This window comes from Canis lupus, chromosome 19 (genome assembly GCF_048164855.1).
Source record: "Canis lupus baileyi chromosome 19, mCanLup2.hap1, whole genome shotgun sequence".
NCBI lineage: Eukaryota > Metazoa > Chordata > Mammalia > Carnivora > Canidae > Canis > Canis lupus.
Window position 1 is genome coordinate 14,345,743 of NC_132856.1, and position 16,122 is coordinate 14,361,864.

General features: G+C 47.9%; 1 protein-coding gene across 11 annotated transcripts in view; it reads right to left on the reverse strand.

Annotated features, from left to right (window-relative positions):
• ITPR1 (inositol 1,4,5-trisphosphate receptor type 1) overlaps positions 1 to 16,122 on the reverse strand; it is a 319,204-nt gene that overhangs the window by 9,544 nt on the left and 293,538 nt on the right. The gene's annotated exons all lie outside the window — the stretch shown is intronic.

The following is a 16,122-nucleotide window of genomic DNA, read 5'->3' on the forward strand; positions in this document are numbered from 1 at the left end:
CCCATGCTATCTTTTCTTTGTGACCTCTTTCATCAGGCGCTCTCTGTTGTTACAGAATTAATGTGCTGTGCATTTTAAAAAACCATTCAGTAAATATCTAATTGAATATCCTTGAACTCTCTCAATTCTTAGAAATCATTTTTAGGGATCCCTGGGTGGCGCAGCGGTTTGGCGCCTGCCTTTGGCCCAGGGTGTGATCCTGGAGACCCGGGATCGAATCCCATATCAGGCTCCCGATGCATGGAGCCTCCTTCTCCCTCTGCCTGTGTCTCTGCCTCTCTCTCTCTCTCTCTCTCTGTGACTATCATAAGTAAATAAATAAAAATTAAAAAAAAAAAAAAGAAAAAAGAAAAAAAAAAAAAGAAATCATTTTTAAGCTAAGTACAGAGTGAGGGCACCTGGGTGCTTCAGTCAGTTAAGATTTTTGGCTCAGGTCATGCTCCTGGGGTCGTGAGATTTAGCCCTGTGTTGGGCTCCATGCTCTGCGGGGAGTCTGCTTGAGATTCTTTCCCTCACCTTCCCCCTCTGCCAGCTCAGGTGTGCTCTCTCCCCCAAATAAATAAAATCTTAAAAAAAAAAAAAAAAAAACCAAAACGAAACTAACTACTTTTTCTCTAAAAGAGAACTAAAGGTAGGTTTCCAAACAACTTCCCTAATCTGTAAATAGGAATGCAGCCACTGCATTACATGGCTAATGAGTAGTAGGTGGTAAAATATATAGAACATAAAATTTTCCATTGAAGTCGTTTTTAGCTGTACAGTTCGGTGGCATGAAGTGCATTCACACTGTTGTGTAACCATCGCCACCCTCTACACCTCGGGAACTTTCTTCATCTTCCCCGTCTGAAACTCCATCCCCATTCAACACTAACGCACCCAGCCAACCACCATTCTGTTTGCTGTCTCTATGAATCTGACTGCTCTAGATACCTCGTACTGTGCTGTGTATTTTTAAAAGCATTATACTTGGAAAATCATTTGCAAACACTCTGGAAGTGAAATGAATTTTGAGATCCCAAGTGTTCTGGCATTTACCAGATTTGCGTGTGTGAGCTTTTACTTGGGAGGGGATCGTCAAGAGGTTGAAAATGGGGAGTGGGCTTCTTGTTCCATTACCCTCTTTGTCAGCTTATGGAAATTACTGATTTTTTTTGTTTCTTTTTCCTTCCAGTTTGACATCGTTGATAGGTGCCATCAGTTGGTATAAGAAAGGCCCATTCAGCCTCCTCTCCTGTCTCCATCCTTTCTTTTGATATCTATAGCTTATACCTGAAAAGTTTTTCTCACCACTGGTTAACCAATGAGCCAAGACTTCCTCCTCCCACCTCTCTTATTTGTGCCCACCTGTGCTTTTCTCCTAAAAAGCAGGCATCATAGAGAAGTTCTGTACAGAGAGGCAGGGATGAATAGTAAAAGCTTAATCAGCACAAGGTAAGGGGAGAAAATGAACTCAAGTCCACATCTGTCTGGTGTCATTTCTGACCAGGACCATTTTGATCCCATCAAGATAAACATTCTAACACAAATCTTGCCCATCCCCTCACCCTCTGCCGGTACACGCACACAGGGCACACACACTATTATTTCTACTTCGTGTACACCATTGGTCTTCAAATTTTTCTCTATGGTAAATATTTTTTGATAGTAAAGATCTTTGGCTTTGTGGACCAAATGGTTCGTCACAATGACTCTGCTATTGCAGCCTGAAAGCAGCCATAGGCTGTACAAACATGAATGAGTGTAGCTGTGTTCGAGTAAAACTTTATTTATAAATGCTGGTGGTGGCAGGCTGGGTTTCACCCATATTCTGGAGTTTGCCAACCTGTGTCATACAGTAGAAGGCATCAACATGCTTAAAATCAGGTACAAAATCCAAGACACGTCTAAATGTTAAAAAGCAACCAAGACAGTCTAGCAATATTGAAGCCAAACGAGAACAAGTTGAAAAATATTACAAAGAAGGCATACCACTGTCAATGTGGCATCACATTTACTTGAGTGCTTAAAACATCTGGGGAATTTGGTAATTAGGAACCCACTAGCCTCTAGCATCATGAGTGCAGAGACTACCTTAGTATAGTGACCAGAACATGGTAGACAGTTGATAAATATTTGTGGAGCCCTGAGAGCGAATGCTTAAATGGTGAATTTCAGTTGCTTAGAATGACAGAGGAGAAAATGATCATCTCTGCCTTCCTGTACCAAATACCCTGTGATCAGCACTTCATTCACATGTACCTTTATGTTAGCCTATATTCATTTTCATCAATTTCCCACCACAGTGCAACAGGCAAAAAAAGACCATTCAATACAACATCCCATTTCAAAGATGACCAGTCTAAAAAGCTAAGCTGTTTCCATGTCTGGGAATAGGTTTTCTGCTGTGTGTCTACAGCAAAGAGGAGGAGGAGAATAAGCATTTGAAGACATTTCAGTTTGGCATTGCCACTGAAAGACAGCTAAATAACCTATCACTGATTATATTCACTGCTTCTGTGTCCATCCTTCAGACACAGTCGCACCTTCCCACCAAAGAAACGTCCCACGTTCAGTGTCTAATGCTAAGGGAGGAATGAACGTAACTGTTCAGAAGAGGGCGCACACAGGGGACAGGTAGTTACTTAACTCTCACTGGGCCGACCTATTGAGGAAGGAGAGATGGTGTGGGCTGGACTGATGAAAACGTGAGCCTTTTTGCAAAGCACAAATGCAGTAGGATCACACAGTACAAGACCGGGCTGGCAATCAGAGGCCTCACATATCCACAGGGACTGTCATCAATTTTTACAGACTGACTCCCCGACCCCACACCAGGACAAGTTGAAGAGGAAAGATCCAGTGTCCTATTTACACTGTCAGACTCAGAGGAGCATACGGACACACCATCAATTGGGATGTGACAGGATGTCATGCCAAGTAGGAGTTTGGAGATCACTGTCACAGCTGGATCTGTAATGCAGAAAACTGAGCCCTGAAAGGGAAGGTAACTTGTCCTGGGGAGGGAGGGACACAACAAATTCTTGTATTTCACAGGGGACCCTGAGTGTTGATGAATTATAAACTGCTATTTTGGGGTGAAATATTTGCTAGTTCTTTGAATTTAAATCAAAAGTATAAGCAATATTTTAGGAAATATTTTAAAAATACAAATATATATTCAACATCTACTTCAGGAGCACTTCCCTTATGTGCTTGGTGCTGAGGGAACAGCAGTGAGCCACACACACATATGGTTGCTGCCTCCTGGACCTCTGTCAAGTGGAAATGGCTTTGAAACCTAAGTATGAGATGGGGTTCTTGCCGTCACAGCTCTTGTTATTTAGTTCATGGGAGTGGACATATTATGTTAAAAAAGAAGAATGGTATAAAGCAGGCTACGTGCTATCAAATGAGTGGCAGAGTAGGGCCAGCGTCAGAGCTGACCAGCAGTGATGATCACGGGCTGGAATCCTCCTGGGGAAAGGCGTGGACCTGAAGGAGGGCCACTGCTTGGCCTAACTAAAGGCAAGCATGAGGGCATTCTCCACAAAGTGGGGCCGGCACAAGGAGGAAACCAGTTTGGCTGGAGTGGGGGATGAGGGCCTACAGGCAAGGGCAGCTCAGACTATAGATACTGTAGAGCCGATCAAAGTGTGGGACAGCCTGGTGCATGAAACAGGAGTAACCCGAAGCGTGGAATGAAGAGGGCTGGGGTAAGGGGGTTGGCTGAGGGAAGGAGGAGGGGGGGTGACCTGGAGTCCCTGTGGGCCTGCCTGGTGAGATGCAGGGAGAGAGGCATGTGCATGGCACTCCAGCAGCTAGGGTGGTGAGGACTCACTACTGACATGCAATTTAATATGTTCAACTGCCTAATCTGGCTAGAGAATGCCATCTGAAACCTACCTTTCAAATCTTGCAATGTTCCTTTGCTTAGCAAACCCCCCCATAAAAAAAAAAAACACAGATTTCCAAATAGAGTCCACATTAATGAAGTCTTCAAAAGAACACAGAAAATTGACGCAAGAGTCTGCACACAGCTTAAAGCTTAAGCAGCAGTTTCTTTTCCGTATTCCAACAGCAAGTGACCAAATGACTACAGATTAAAAGAGGTTTTCTGTGGCAGATTCCCACCTTCTTTCATGGCATATTTGATTTCTGGACTCCCATGGAAGGAGAGTCCCTTAGTCCCTTTCCTCTCTGAAAGGTCTTTGAACAAATGCAAAATGCAGACCTCAGTAAACAACTGTTTGTTGAACATTTATAATTTCTGTGCCCAGCAGAGGGTTAAGTATTGAGGGTCTCAAGATGAGCAAGACCAGGTCCCTGCCCCCAACGTGCTTCAGTGCACAGACTGTCGTTACAAGGACGGTCCTAGGGCATGGTTCTTCACTTCTGAGAGCCTCCCCTCCCAAGCTGTGACCTGCTGGATGAATGAGTGTGGTCCACCAGTATTAGGAGGACTGCTATGGGCTGCTGTGCTCATCGTCTCAGTGGCTATGATGATGCACTCAGATCCCCTTTGCTTTTGCTTTACTTGGGCTTCCATGAGTGAGACACCCATCATCCTGGGGCATGAAGGTCCGGCCCAAGGGTATATAATGCCACAGACAGAAAATAATGCATCTTTTTTTTAGAATGCCCGTTTCACTGAATGGTAAATTATTGAGAATATTTTTATGTTAAACTCAAAATATGCCCTACAAAGAACATGACATTTAATCAAATTTTAAAAGTTAAATCCAAGATTTGAAAGAAATGTCCTATTTGCCTGAGGCCACTTTAGGCCACATACCCTGATCCTAGGGATAAACCTTCATTCTCCAGCTCAGTGGAGTCCTTGAGTGCAGAGCTGGAAAAGGATTTCTGGTCTGGATATTTTCTGGCTACCGCCACACAGCTTCTCCCTCAGTGCTTTCCTCCAACTCTGATACATAACAATGCGATCTAAGATGGGGGAATCCCACTAAAATCCTAAACCACCGGAAAGCAGCTCAACTGCAGAAATTCAAGTAGTCCGGATGGCATGTATTTTTAGCTTTTCTGCACTGAAGCAGGTAAATCCCCAAATCTGAAATCCTCCGTGTTGCCAGTATTTTAATTAAATAATCATCCCGAGCTGTTAAGTCAAATCTCAAATTACCAAGGAGTACCTAGTGGTTATAATTAATTAGCAATTCTAGCCACACTGTTCTCTCAGCTTCCATTTGATTTTGCACCCTGCACAGTAGGATAAGCTCTGGTGCAGTGTAAGGTTGCTCACCGACTGCATCTCCCTCCGTAGAGAATCTAAGTCTCGAAGGGAAAATGCTTAGACGATCCCAATTACTAGTACAGGGGCAGAGAACACTTGAATCCAATCACTTTGTATTTAGCTTGGACTTTCATAGGAGATGGTGCACCTGCTTGAGTGCTCTAGGATTCCAGGGGAGCCTGCAGTACACGGTGCTCCAGCTGGTCAGTCTGGAGGCCTCGAAGCGTTTGCAGCATCCTGCCTTTATGTGCACTGAAGATCCAAAACACGGCTCAGTGTCTTGGCTTCTGCATTTTTTGAGGAAATCATCTTCAACTGGCATTTTGTCTGTACGTGAATTTAGTGTGTGTGCACACGTGTGTGTGTGTGTGTGTGTGTGTGCAGGAGGGTGGAGTTGGGGGAGGCTGTGGGTTCAGGGAGCGTCTGTCAGCAGCATCTGTCGCTCTGGGCCTGAGACGTCCCCCGTGCCTGCCTGGCTCTCCTTGCTGCTGGCATCTCGCATACCAATGTCGTTAGGCACCGTCTGCCCTGGTCCTCCTACAATCCAGCCAGTGCAGTTCCCGGCACAGCAAGCGCTTCCTCTGTCAGAGCAGACAAACTGACTGAAGCCACAGCCGGAAGCAGGCTGACCACAAGTGCTAAAGTTCTGGTTAGTTCTTTTCTAGGTAAAGTTGGAAAAGTCCCTGCAAAGGCAAACATTGAAGTTTTAGACACGGGGGCGGTACTGACCTCTTGAAATGTCCTTGACTGGAAAGAAGGAGGGTGTGTGTGTGTGTGTGTGTGTGTGTGTGTGAGAGAGAGAGAGTGTGAGAGACAGAGAGGAGGAGGAGAGGAAGTTGGATTGTATGATGCAAATGCTAATCATTCTGAGAAGAGGTTTTTTTTTTTTTCTTCTTCCCAGGTTCAACTGAAGAGGCTGTTCTAAGAAAGACGACTGAGGTAATCAATTACCTTCCTCGGAGAAAGTCTGCTCAGGTAGCAGTTTGTTTACCATGTAAACAGTGGAGCATTTACTGTTGAAATAGCCGGACTAGAGATTTTGGACCTCTCGGTGGGGGGCACAGTGGGGGGCAGGAGGGCAAGAGAGATGGTGGGGGAGAGAAGATGGGTCCTGGGGAAGGAGACCTGTGGCTTGTCTCTCCCAGTCCCCTCCGAGGAGATTCAGAAAGGTAAAGACTGTCCCTTCAACTCACATGACAGATGTGTGTCTACTCATCTTACTGAGCAGGATGACAAACCAGGTTTTCCCAGAAAGCCTGGGACCGCAGGGGACAGGAGTGACTAGAGGAGGCAGGGGTGCAGGGGAGGACTGCGGGTAATCCTTAACTTTCCAAAAGCAAGAATACAGGACACTTCATGAACTTCAGATTACTTGCCCCTTTGGTGGGGAGGGGTGACTTTTTTTTACTGAAGGGGACTAAAATAATTCATTTTTAGGGCTCACTTTTCTGAGACCACAGCAAAACAAAACCCAGAATCTGTTGCTTTGGGTGAGAAACGGTGATAATGATCTCTAACTCTGCTCAGTGATTCTAAAATTGCTATTTATAGCAAATATTATACATTAAAAACAACTAAACTAAAAAAATGGATGCCAGCTATGGACACAGTAAGAAGATCAGGGGCTAGGGGGAGGGAAGGACGTCTTGGTGGAGCGCAGAGGATTTTTAGGGCAGTGAAGCTCTTCTGTTTGCTGCTGTAGTGCTGGATACAGGTCACTGTATAATTGTTAAAGCCTGTAGAAGGTACAACACCAAGGGTGAGCCCTAACGTAAACTGGTCTGTATTTAATCATGTGTCATATATTGGTTCATCAGTTAGAACAAATACACCGCAGTAATAAAAAATGTTAATAAGAGGGGAAACTATGTGTGTGAGTGTGGGGAGGGGAGGTAGGAAGGGAGCAATATACGGGAACCCTGTGCTTTCTGCTGTTTTTATGTAAACCTAAAACTGCTATAAAAAATAAAGTTCACTAAAAACAAGGGATCCCACACTTGGAATTTGTTGGCCAGTCCCAAGTCCAAAGATCCACTTTCCTCTGTTCCAAAGTTCAGTGAACTCAAACCACATACGGTATCTCTACATTTCACAGGTGCCTTTCTACCACAGCCTTGTGACATGAGTTTGTCAGCAGGAAGAGTGATGACCTGAATCAGGTGCTAAGGACTTCAGGTCACAAGCCCCCAGTGTGTTTGAGGACAGTGCGCCAGTGAAGGTGTCAGTTAACCAACTGGGGTCTCTGTTTCTCTTGAGAAAGAGATCATGGGCTGCCCCTAAGGAGGAGCTACTGTAAGGATCAAATAGGTGTGAGAAGGCGTCCCGTAAGCTGGAAAGCATTATGCAAAAGCATTATCGATCAGTGTCATCAGCCTAAGGTCACAGAGCTAGTCTAGAGTCGGCCCTGGAATTCAGGTATGGACGCCTCGTGTGGTGCTTGGCTTCCAAGTCAGGTTAGGTCCTTCCTTTCTATGGGATTTGACTTCCGAGATACAGATTGCTCCTCTACCACGCAGCCACACGAAGGCTGCCCACAGTGCCTCCAACTGTAGGTGTCAGAGGGTTCTGCTCTTGAGCTCTGAATGACATTACCAAAACAGGCCGCATTATATAATCTTCAGCTGGGCTGGAATGACCACTCACCCTTCCCAGACTCAGTTAATAGTTGTTCTTGGATGATACAGTGTAACAAAGACAGGCCCTTGCCAGGAGAGCGAGCCGCACCCATTTCTGATGAAATCCCTAAGAAGAGCCAGCTGCGGAATCACTGTTTCAGTCATTGGAGACCCCAGGTGAAGTGAGTGCTGGGCCCCCCCGCTGAGACACGGAGAAAGCAGGGCTTGTCCCAGAGTGGCACGGCTGTGTCCTGGGCACCCGGGCCGCCAGGCAGAGGAAGCCAGAGGCCTCAGAGGAGGAGAGGAAGGTGGGGCTGGCAGCTGGTACCGGACAAGGCAGGGTTGGCCCAGTGGAGACTCCTAATAAAGAACAATTAGGGTAACTTGCCCTCCTCTCAAGCTGGCTCATGACATTTTGCTTAGGCAACTTCCCCCTGCATTTTCAGTTAGCTAAGAAATCTACCAGAACGTTCCCAGAGGTTATATATGGGATTTTAGCCATTTCTATTGGTTTTCCTCTATTCTTTTCGGGGTTTCAGGACTCTCAAACTTTGCTCTCTTACTACCTTTATGCAGTCATGGTTTTTGTTTTTGTTAAGCCTACTTAAACAGCTTTCCAAATTTCTCTGCTGTTGTTTCAGGAAAAAATACTTGGCATTTATCTTTGAACCTACAAACACATACACACACATCCATAAGTCTCTCGACTAAGCTGCTTCACACATGAGTGTTCCATCGAACAGTGTTTATCATCCTGTGGGTTTCTATGTTGGCCAACACTTGACCAAAATGGTTTTAGCTAAGGTCAGCCCTGCCTGGATATACTCAAAGAATAGAGAAAAAAAGTCTTTCCTCTTACTGTTCCTACGACCAGCAAGGGTTGAGGGGCAAGTCACCAGCGATGTTACGGACGTGAGGGTGGCCTGGAAAGAAAGCTTGAGCTCCTAAGGGTGACAGAGATCATCAGCTGTGTGCACACCCTCTCAATTCCTCAAGCCTTTCCAAGTCCCTCATTTTACTCATGTGCTCCATGCACCCTGATCCCAAAGATTTGCTATCCTGTTCACACAGGTCTCCTCCTCTCTCCCTCCTGACACCCATACCCCTGCTCTTGACAAAAACCCTCTTTAATAGTTCATGAACTCCCAGCAGCATTTTGCAAGTTGCTTCACTGAATCGTAGCGCTAAAGATGGCGTAAGAGGCCCTTTGGTTCAACTTTATTTTATAGGTGGTCACATCAAGGCCCTGAGAAGAAGTGGGTTGGTGAAAGGAGAAACCGAGGGCCTTGTCCACCTGCGTACCCCGCACAGACGCAGGACTGCACCTAAAGTCTAGTAACCGTGCATCCCCACATTCCTTAGCAACACACTGGCAGGCCTCACTGTAGAGAGGCCCCTTACAGAATCCCAAGCGCAGGCACGGCGGCCCCGGAACATTGTGCGGCTTTAGAGGCACTGACTCCCGCACGCTTGAAAATCTGCAGAGAACTTGTGACTCCCCCCAACTTAGCAACAGCCTACCGCTGACAGGAGTCCAGAGTCGATTACCAAGGTGTGTATGTTCTATGCTTTACCAACTATAGTCTTCTAGTCAAGTGAGCCGTATCCGGTCCAGTCAGTGCTGAGATTCAGGAGGAAACAAAGGAGTTACAGGTGCAGGTCGGTGCCTGGGGCTGCAGGAGGCAAGGGAGGCGCTCAGGGGGGTCGGCACTGGGGCAAGGAGCAGAAGGCGGGTGCAGCGTGTGAAGGGGAGAAGAATACATCCCTGGAGTTGCCGCGCCTGCTGGGTTGGGGGAAGCGTGTAAGCAGATATTGCCGTGCGGACACTGACGTGTACGGACTGCCCTGGGCTAACTACGGCGGGGGGCCTGGCACCGTGGGGAGCAGTCTTGGGCCGCGGGGCTCGCATGCCGCCCCCGGGAGACCGCAGCCCCGGGCTCGAAGCACAGGCGTCCCTCCCGGAGGCTACAGCGCTGCTCCCCTCACCGGTCCCAGCTGTGCCTGGCACACGCTCTGTGCCGGTCAGACTGCGGGCGCTCGGACAGGGCAGACCTGGGGTCTGGCGGCCAAGGGCGGCCACGTGCTTCCCCGGAGCAGCAGGCCCCTGGGGCGCGGCAGGGCGAGGGGCCTTCGCAGCCTCTGGAGCAGAGGGCAGAGCGTGCCATCGGCCTGGGCGGGGACACAGGCTGGCAGCTGCCCGGTGCAGCTGCCGCTGACGGAGCCCAGCTCAAGTGCACAGGGTGGGGCGACGGCACGTCTGGCCGGGAGGCGAGTCCAGGGCTGCTGACACGCTGTTTCCAGCCACCGGAAAGCGAGCGCCAAGTCCCCCTCCCGGCTCCCTTGCTCTGATATTCTCCAACTCGGCCGCGGTGCCAGCTGACTTCGGAAGGCACGGGAACTGCACGGGGCTCGGCTAAGGCTGGCTAAGGGCTTTGGCAGCCCGGGGCCCACGTTACTCCAGGCCTGTGGCCCCCAAGTCAGGCAGGATGGCTGAGGGCTGTCGCTACAGCACCCCCAGCTCCCGGACTATGCGGGCCCTCCCTTCCTCCCCGCAGCCTCACTGCAATTCCAGAATAAAAGTCCGAACCCATGACCGGCCACCTGCGCGGAAACACAGGGTTTCCATGTCACTTTATCGGCAGCCGCCGCCTGCCTGGCACGTGATGAAGCACACGGAGGCGGATGGGCGGGGCGGGTGCTGACCTCTCCCGCACTCCAGGCCTGGCTGCTCGGCTCCCCGCTCCCCGCTCCCGATGCTGAAGCCCCAGGACGGCTGCCTCGGCACTTCCCTGCTCCCGCGCCCGCCTGCCAGCACCCCTTCCCTGCAGATTGCCAGGGCCTCGCTTTTATCTGATTAAGAAACACCAGCCTTTCCTGCTCTCCGTTTCTGTCCGGAGCTATTCCCTTTGGTCCTTTTACCCAGTTCCTCAGGCAGAAAGCTGCTGGCCTCACTTAGGAGAGTGCCCGTCTGCAGATTTCATAGCAACAGGCTCTCTCTCGGGGCAAGAAAGGTGCAGTTTCCCTTTTAAAAGAAGGCGGTGACATGTAGGTAATTCAGTTCCCATCTTGATCTTTTGCCCTCGTTAACATACAGCTTTCTGCCTGTGCTTGCTTCCTGTGTCTTCTTATCCAATGCAGATAACACCAGTGCTGAGGCCAGATGCCCTATGGCATAGAATCTTCCTCATAGATATTTAGTAGTGCTTTATTTGCTAATAGAATTTCTTTTTTTGCTTGGAAAATTTACCCAAGAGGTATTTTCCAACCAAAAAGAGATGGCTCTTACATGTCTTTCTTGATGCAAATCCTCCAGGAATGCGGGCTCCTGGCCTGGCCCCTCCTATGTGAAAAAGGCACTATGTTCTAAGAGCATTTCACTGACTACCATGATATTACTTTTGATTTGGAAAATTGTTTCTTTGCTTTTATAACCTTGTACAACGAGTTTCTGAAGAGGTCACGTGAATTAATACAAGGTGGAACAAACTAGAAAATCTCTAGTGGAATAATGTGTGAGGACGTGAGAGAAGGAGGGAGGGAAGGAGGGAAGGAGGGAAGGAAGGGAAGAGAGAGAAGTCAAGAGCGGTCTATTTTCACTGTGAGAAAAAGTCAGACCAGGCTTAAAGGATGATGGATCAGACACTCTAATTATCAGGGAGTTCTAACTATTCAGATGAGTCACCCGGGTGTGGAAGCCCGTCTGTCTATGGTTCTGGTGAATCTCCCTTCGCCTTTAACTCAAGACACCTCTCTCCTCTCAAAAAATGGCCACCAAAGGCAGGATCATGCCCTGTTCCAGGCTCAGGTGAGAGTAATGATGTTTATCAGATTTAACCGAGTTAGCATTAACATATATTTCAGATCCACCCTTTGTAAGAGGTGGCTCTGCCTTCCCAAACTCTAGTTATTTCTATCACCCACTATCGTATTCTCCTCAATGTGGTTGCCTGATTAGCAGTGCTGGTGGCAGCTCAGAGAGTTGACACCCATCTAATGCCCAGAGCTTCTGTCTTGTTGATTTGTGTGTTAGCCAGTCAGCATCACTCAGGAGGTCTTCTCTCTCCCTCCTCTCACCCCTACAACCCAGGTGGGGCCTTTGGTGGGCCTTGCCTCTTTTGAAGGTGGCTAATTTGCCTGGGAGATGAGCCAGTCCAAGCTAGGAAAACCAGAGTCAGCCTGACCTACAGCACCATGGCCTTGATGCTGAGGGCTGTGTGTGAACGAGGAACCACACTGTCCCCGTACATGTTGGGACAGCTCCAGGGTGGGTTCTGATTCAGCAGCCCTGGATGTGAATCTCAATTCCAGGCCTTCCCAGCAGGGTGACCCTGGAGAAGCTGCTCAACCTTGCTGGGCTATACTTTCCCACCTGTAAAATGGGAACAGTGCCACCTACAATGTTCTGGAGATTAAATAGCACCATGCATGCAAAGCATTTATTTCACTGTATCAGTATATACTGATTAAACACGACCTATTATTAGTTATTATCCAGTCTGCTCTTGTTACGCCAAAGTACAGCCCGACCAGTCCCCTCCTCCAGAAGCAGCAGCCTATCTCCCGACACTCAGGCTATGTGGGAGCAGGTTCCCCCCAGCTAGCCCAGTGGTCCGTTGACATGCTATCTTGGGGGAAGAGAAGGGTCCAGAGCACATCTAGCTATCAGGGGATGTTGAAATATAGATGAACAGCATTCCATCTGACCACCCTGCACAATTCACTCAGAAACATGCCTCTGAAAATAACTTCTTTTTCAAGGTAGAATTCCAACGTATAGAAGGGAAATCTATATTTAATTAACAAAACAGATGCTATATATATTTAAATTATATTAAATAATAAATTAAATTATATTTCTGTCTTCTTTACTAACCTTCTTTCTTTAGGTTTCTCGAGTTTCTAACTTTCAAGAGTAACTTTGCTTAATAAATTGAACACTGGCATTTCTCCTGAGCTTGACTGTCACAGAAAATTGGGCTGCTGAATCTTTGCTGGGAATCATATATTTGGTCTTTTATCTACAACATGCCTGCTGTGCAGTATTTAAATTCCTGCAGGCAAAGATGCAACTAATTTACCACTTATCTGGGTTACGTATATCTGATTGTATGGCCTGTCAAATCCCTGTCTATGGACTAACACATTCTCATTTCATTCAGCAATAGAGAGAAGTCAAAGAATGTTAACTTATTGACAAAGACTGTGTATGTCAAGTATGGTGAAAATCTGAATGCAGCTCAGGACTAAGAAAACTCTGCTTATCATAAAGGCGACCACTACAACTCTACACAGTAGCACCAAAAATCAAGTTCCTATGGGGAGAGGAAGCTCAGGGGTTTTTCTCCCGCCTTGAAGTGCCAGGCCTAAGTGCGCACTCCGTAGTCAATGTTTCTCTGTAAGTACAGCCCTGCCTGGGGCCTGAGTCAACGAATCGGAGACTGCATCTCCAGGCCGAGCGCACTGTCAGTTCTCTACAGAGAAACAGGGGGGACCTGGCTTCCCCACGGCGGTGCTAGGTACAGAACCAGCTCCAATCACGGGCGTCGAGCCGAGGGACGCACTGACCACCAAACCAAGTACCATCATCACAGAATCTGACATACAAGACAAGTCACCCAAACTCCTGGTCGTGGGTCGTGACTGTGAGTGGGGGACGCTGCTGAACACGGGGATACAAGTCACAAGTCTTGAGGCCGATTCGATGGAGAAAGAGTGATGTCAGGTTTGTCCTGCTCCAACATTTACGAGGACTTAAGTCTAAATGTAAGAGCGAGGAAGAAGCAGGAATTTTCCATGGGAGGAACTTCTTGGAGTCAAGATGCCCATTCCGACTTTTCTTAGCAACAGCGTGCCAACAGCCAAGACATCTTACACAGTCGTGAAGTGTAGGACACGATGCTTGCGTCAGCTCTCTCAGCACTGCACTCTGCTTCCCTGCCGACTGCTCTGTCTGTTCATCTGGCCCTTCTGGCATCCACTCCCTGCCTCCTCCAGTGCCTGCCACCCCCTCCACCCTGGTCCCCGCATTTCTCTCATTGCCATCACCCAACGGACACGGGAGGTGGTTATTAATCCCTATGTACAGAGAGCAGCTCTGGTCAGGGAAGTCCCATTACTCCCTGGGACTACGTGGTTAGGAAGGAGCAGAGCCGAAACTCACGTCCTGGATTCTCTACCTTCAAATCCAATGCTGAGGGAGTGAGGTTGTCATGGTAGGCATGGGCCTGGCCTTGGCTTTACCAGCAATGTTCCCATCTCTAATGAAAGGAGACAAGGCACGACCAGAGGGAGAGAGAAGAGAATATACAGTCTTCTCTTCTGTTTAGATGAAAATTAAATGGTGGGGAACATCTGGCTGCTAAGTTCCCTACTGTCATCTCTGGCAAGAAACGTACTGTCTCCATGTTTTTTTTTTTGAGATGAAAATCTATTTACCATCCCTGACACCATGGTCTGTGGGGAGTCATTTTCAGGGCAGCTGTGAAGCTCCTCCTCTACCTTCCAAGTGATCACCTGGGGTCCCTTCTGTTTGGTGGTTTTGGGGTGTCTATGGGCAGCTGTTAATCATAGTTCTTAATGAGTCTCCAGGATCTTAATTCGTGAGCTGGGGGAGAGCTGAACAACCCCAGCCTCTGCCCACTAGTCAAGAAGTGGTTTTACTGAGAAACACAAGTCAGAAAAGAGCCTGTCTCCTTCCTGTGATTTTTTTTGGGACATGAGGTAAGCAAATGGGTAGGTGACTTTTCCTTCCATCTCTGACACTGTTAGCTGCCCTTCTCTCCTTGATCCTGGAAGAACAGAGTTGGCTTCTCAAAGAGATCACCCGGCATTTCTCCCTAGGACTGGTGGGCAGGAGGTCTGCCGCCTTAGGAGGAAATGTTGAGAGGAACTCCTCTCTGGGCTGTGGCTGTCTCCACAGGGAATGACCGAATGGGTCTACCACATGGGCCTGTGGCCTGCCCCCCCACAGCTCTGAGTTCCCATGGGCTGTCAGTCGAACATCCCTAGTACTAACCTCCCGTGGCCAGTGGTCCCTAGGGAGTCGCCAGCAGGGATTCGTGTGACTTCAGTACTGGACACCACTGAGGATGGTGCTGACAAAAGGCATAGCCTTTCAGCCAGTGGATCTAACACTTGCCTGAGCCCTCACTAAGGGCACGGAACATCTGGTTCCTCGGCAACTTTGACATTTAGCGTTAAGAATTTTCTGATGCTACATATTTTTAGGCCTTTTGACAAGAAGTTCTTGTACAACTGAAGAATGCTGTGGATGAAGAAAGCACACTGAATGCTGGGTTTTTCAAAGCATCGCCAAGCAATGGGCTCTGAGCAGGCTCAGTGGGAGGCTGGGATGGGGGTGGGGGTGACTCCTTGGCTCTTAATCCTCACCAGGTGACTGCTCACAAGGCTCCTTTAAGTCTTCATGATTGAGACAGGAACCTAAAAGTGTGCCAGGATTTTCTGTGACAGTAAAGTAAGATGATTAACAGAAAGCTTTAAAACTGGCCCCTGAAGATTTAAAGATAGGGCACAAATACTTTCAAGAGAAGCAAACAAAGGAAAGGAGAAAAAGAATGTGTGACAAGGGTAAAAACTCGAGGTCATTTCCTCTATATGTTACAAGACTTACTGCAAACAAAGGTACTTATGTGTGTATGCAGAAAGGTCTCTGTCCGCACAAAGGCTGACCAAGTATCTTCATTTGGCCATACCAACAATTGGAGGAAAAGAAGGGACAAGGAGAACTTTGCAGCTAATGTGTCTTGACTCCAGAGACCTAACCGAAAGTCTGCACAAGCAGCCACCAGAATTCCCAATTCAAAACAGATCCTACTCCCACCTGGCCCCTTGCTGCCAGCTGCCTCCTGGTCTGCTCCCTCCTGTGGTTAAGGGGCAGTCCCTAGTCGTTAACCCTGGGCTTGCACCCTGGTTCGCAGCTCCTGAGCTCCTCCTGGTCAAGCTACTTAACCCTGAGCCTGCCTTTCATCTGTAACAGAGAACATCCATCGGCTCCATTCTGGAACTTGTGTCTTTTTCCTCCTTCTCTGTTAATTTTTTTCTCTTCTCCCTCTGCTTATCTATGACCCTTTCTTTCAACCCCTTTAAAAGTCATCTCTGCTGTAAAACCTCCTCCATTTCTCTTTACTCTCAAAGTCCTCTTTGGTTCCCCACTGAGGGTAATTTTAATTATGAAACACAGTACTAGAGGTAAAAGAGCTTTATAAGCCGTAGAGTGCTAAAATCTTACAGAACATTAGGAATAGCTATCCTCAGCAC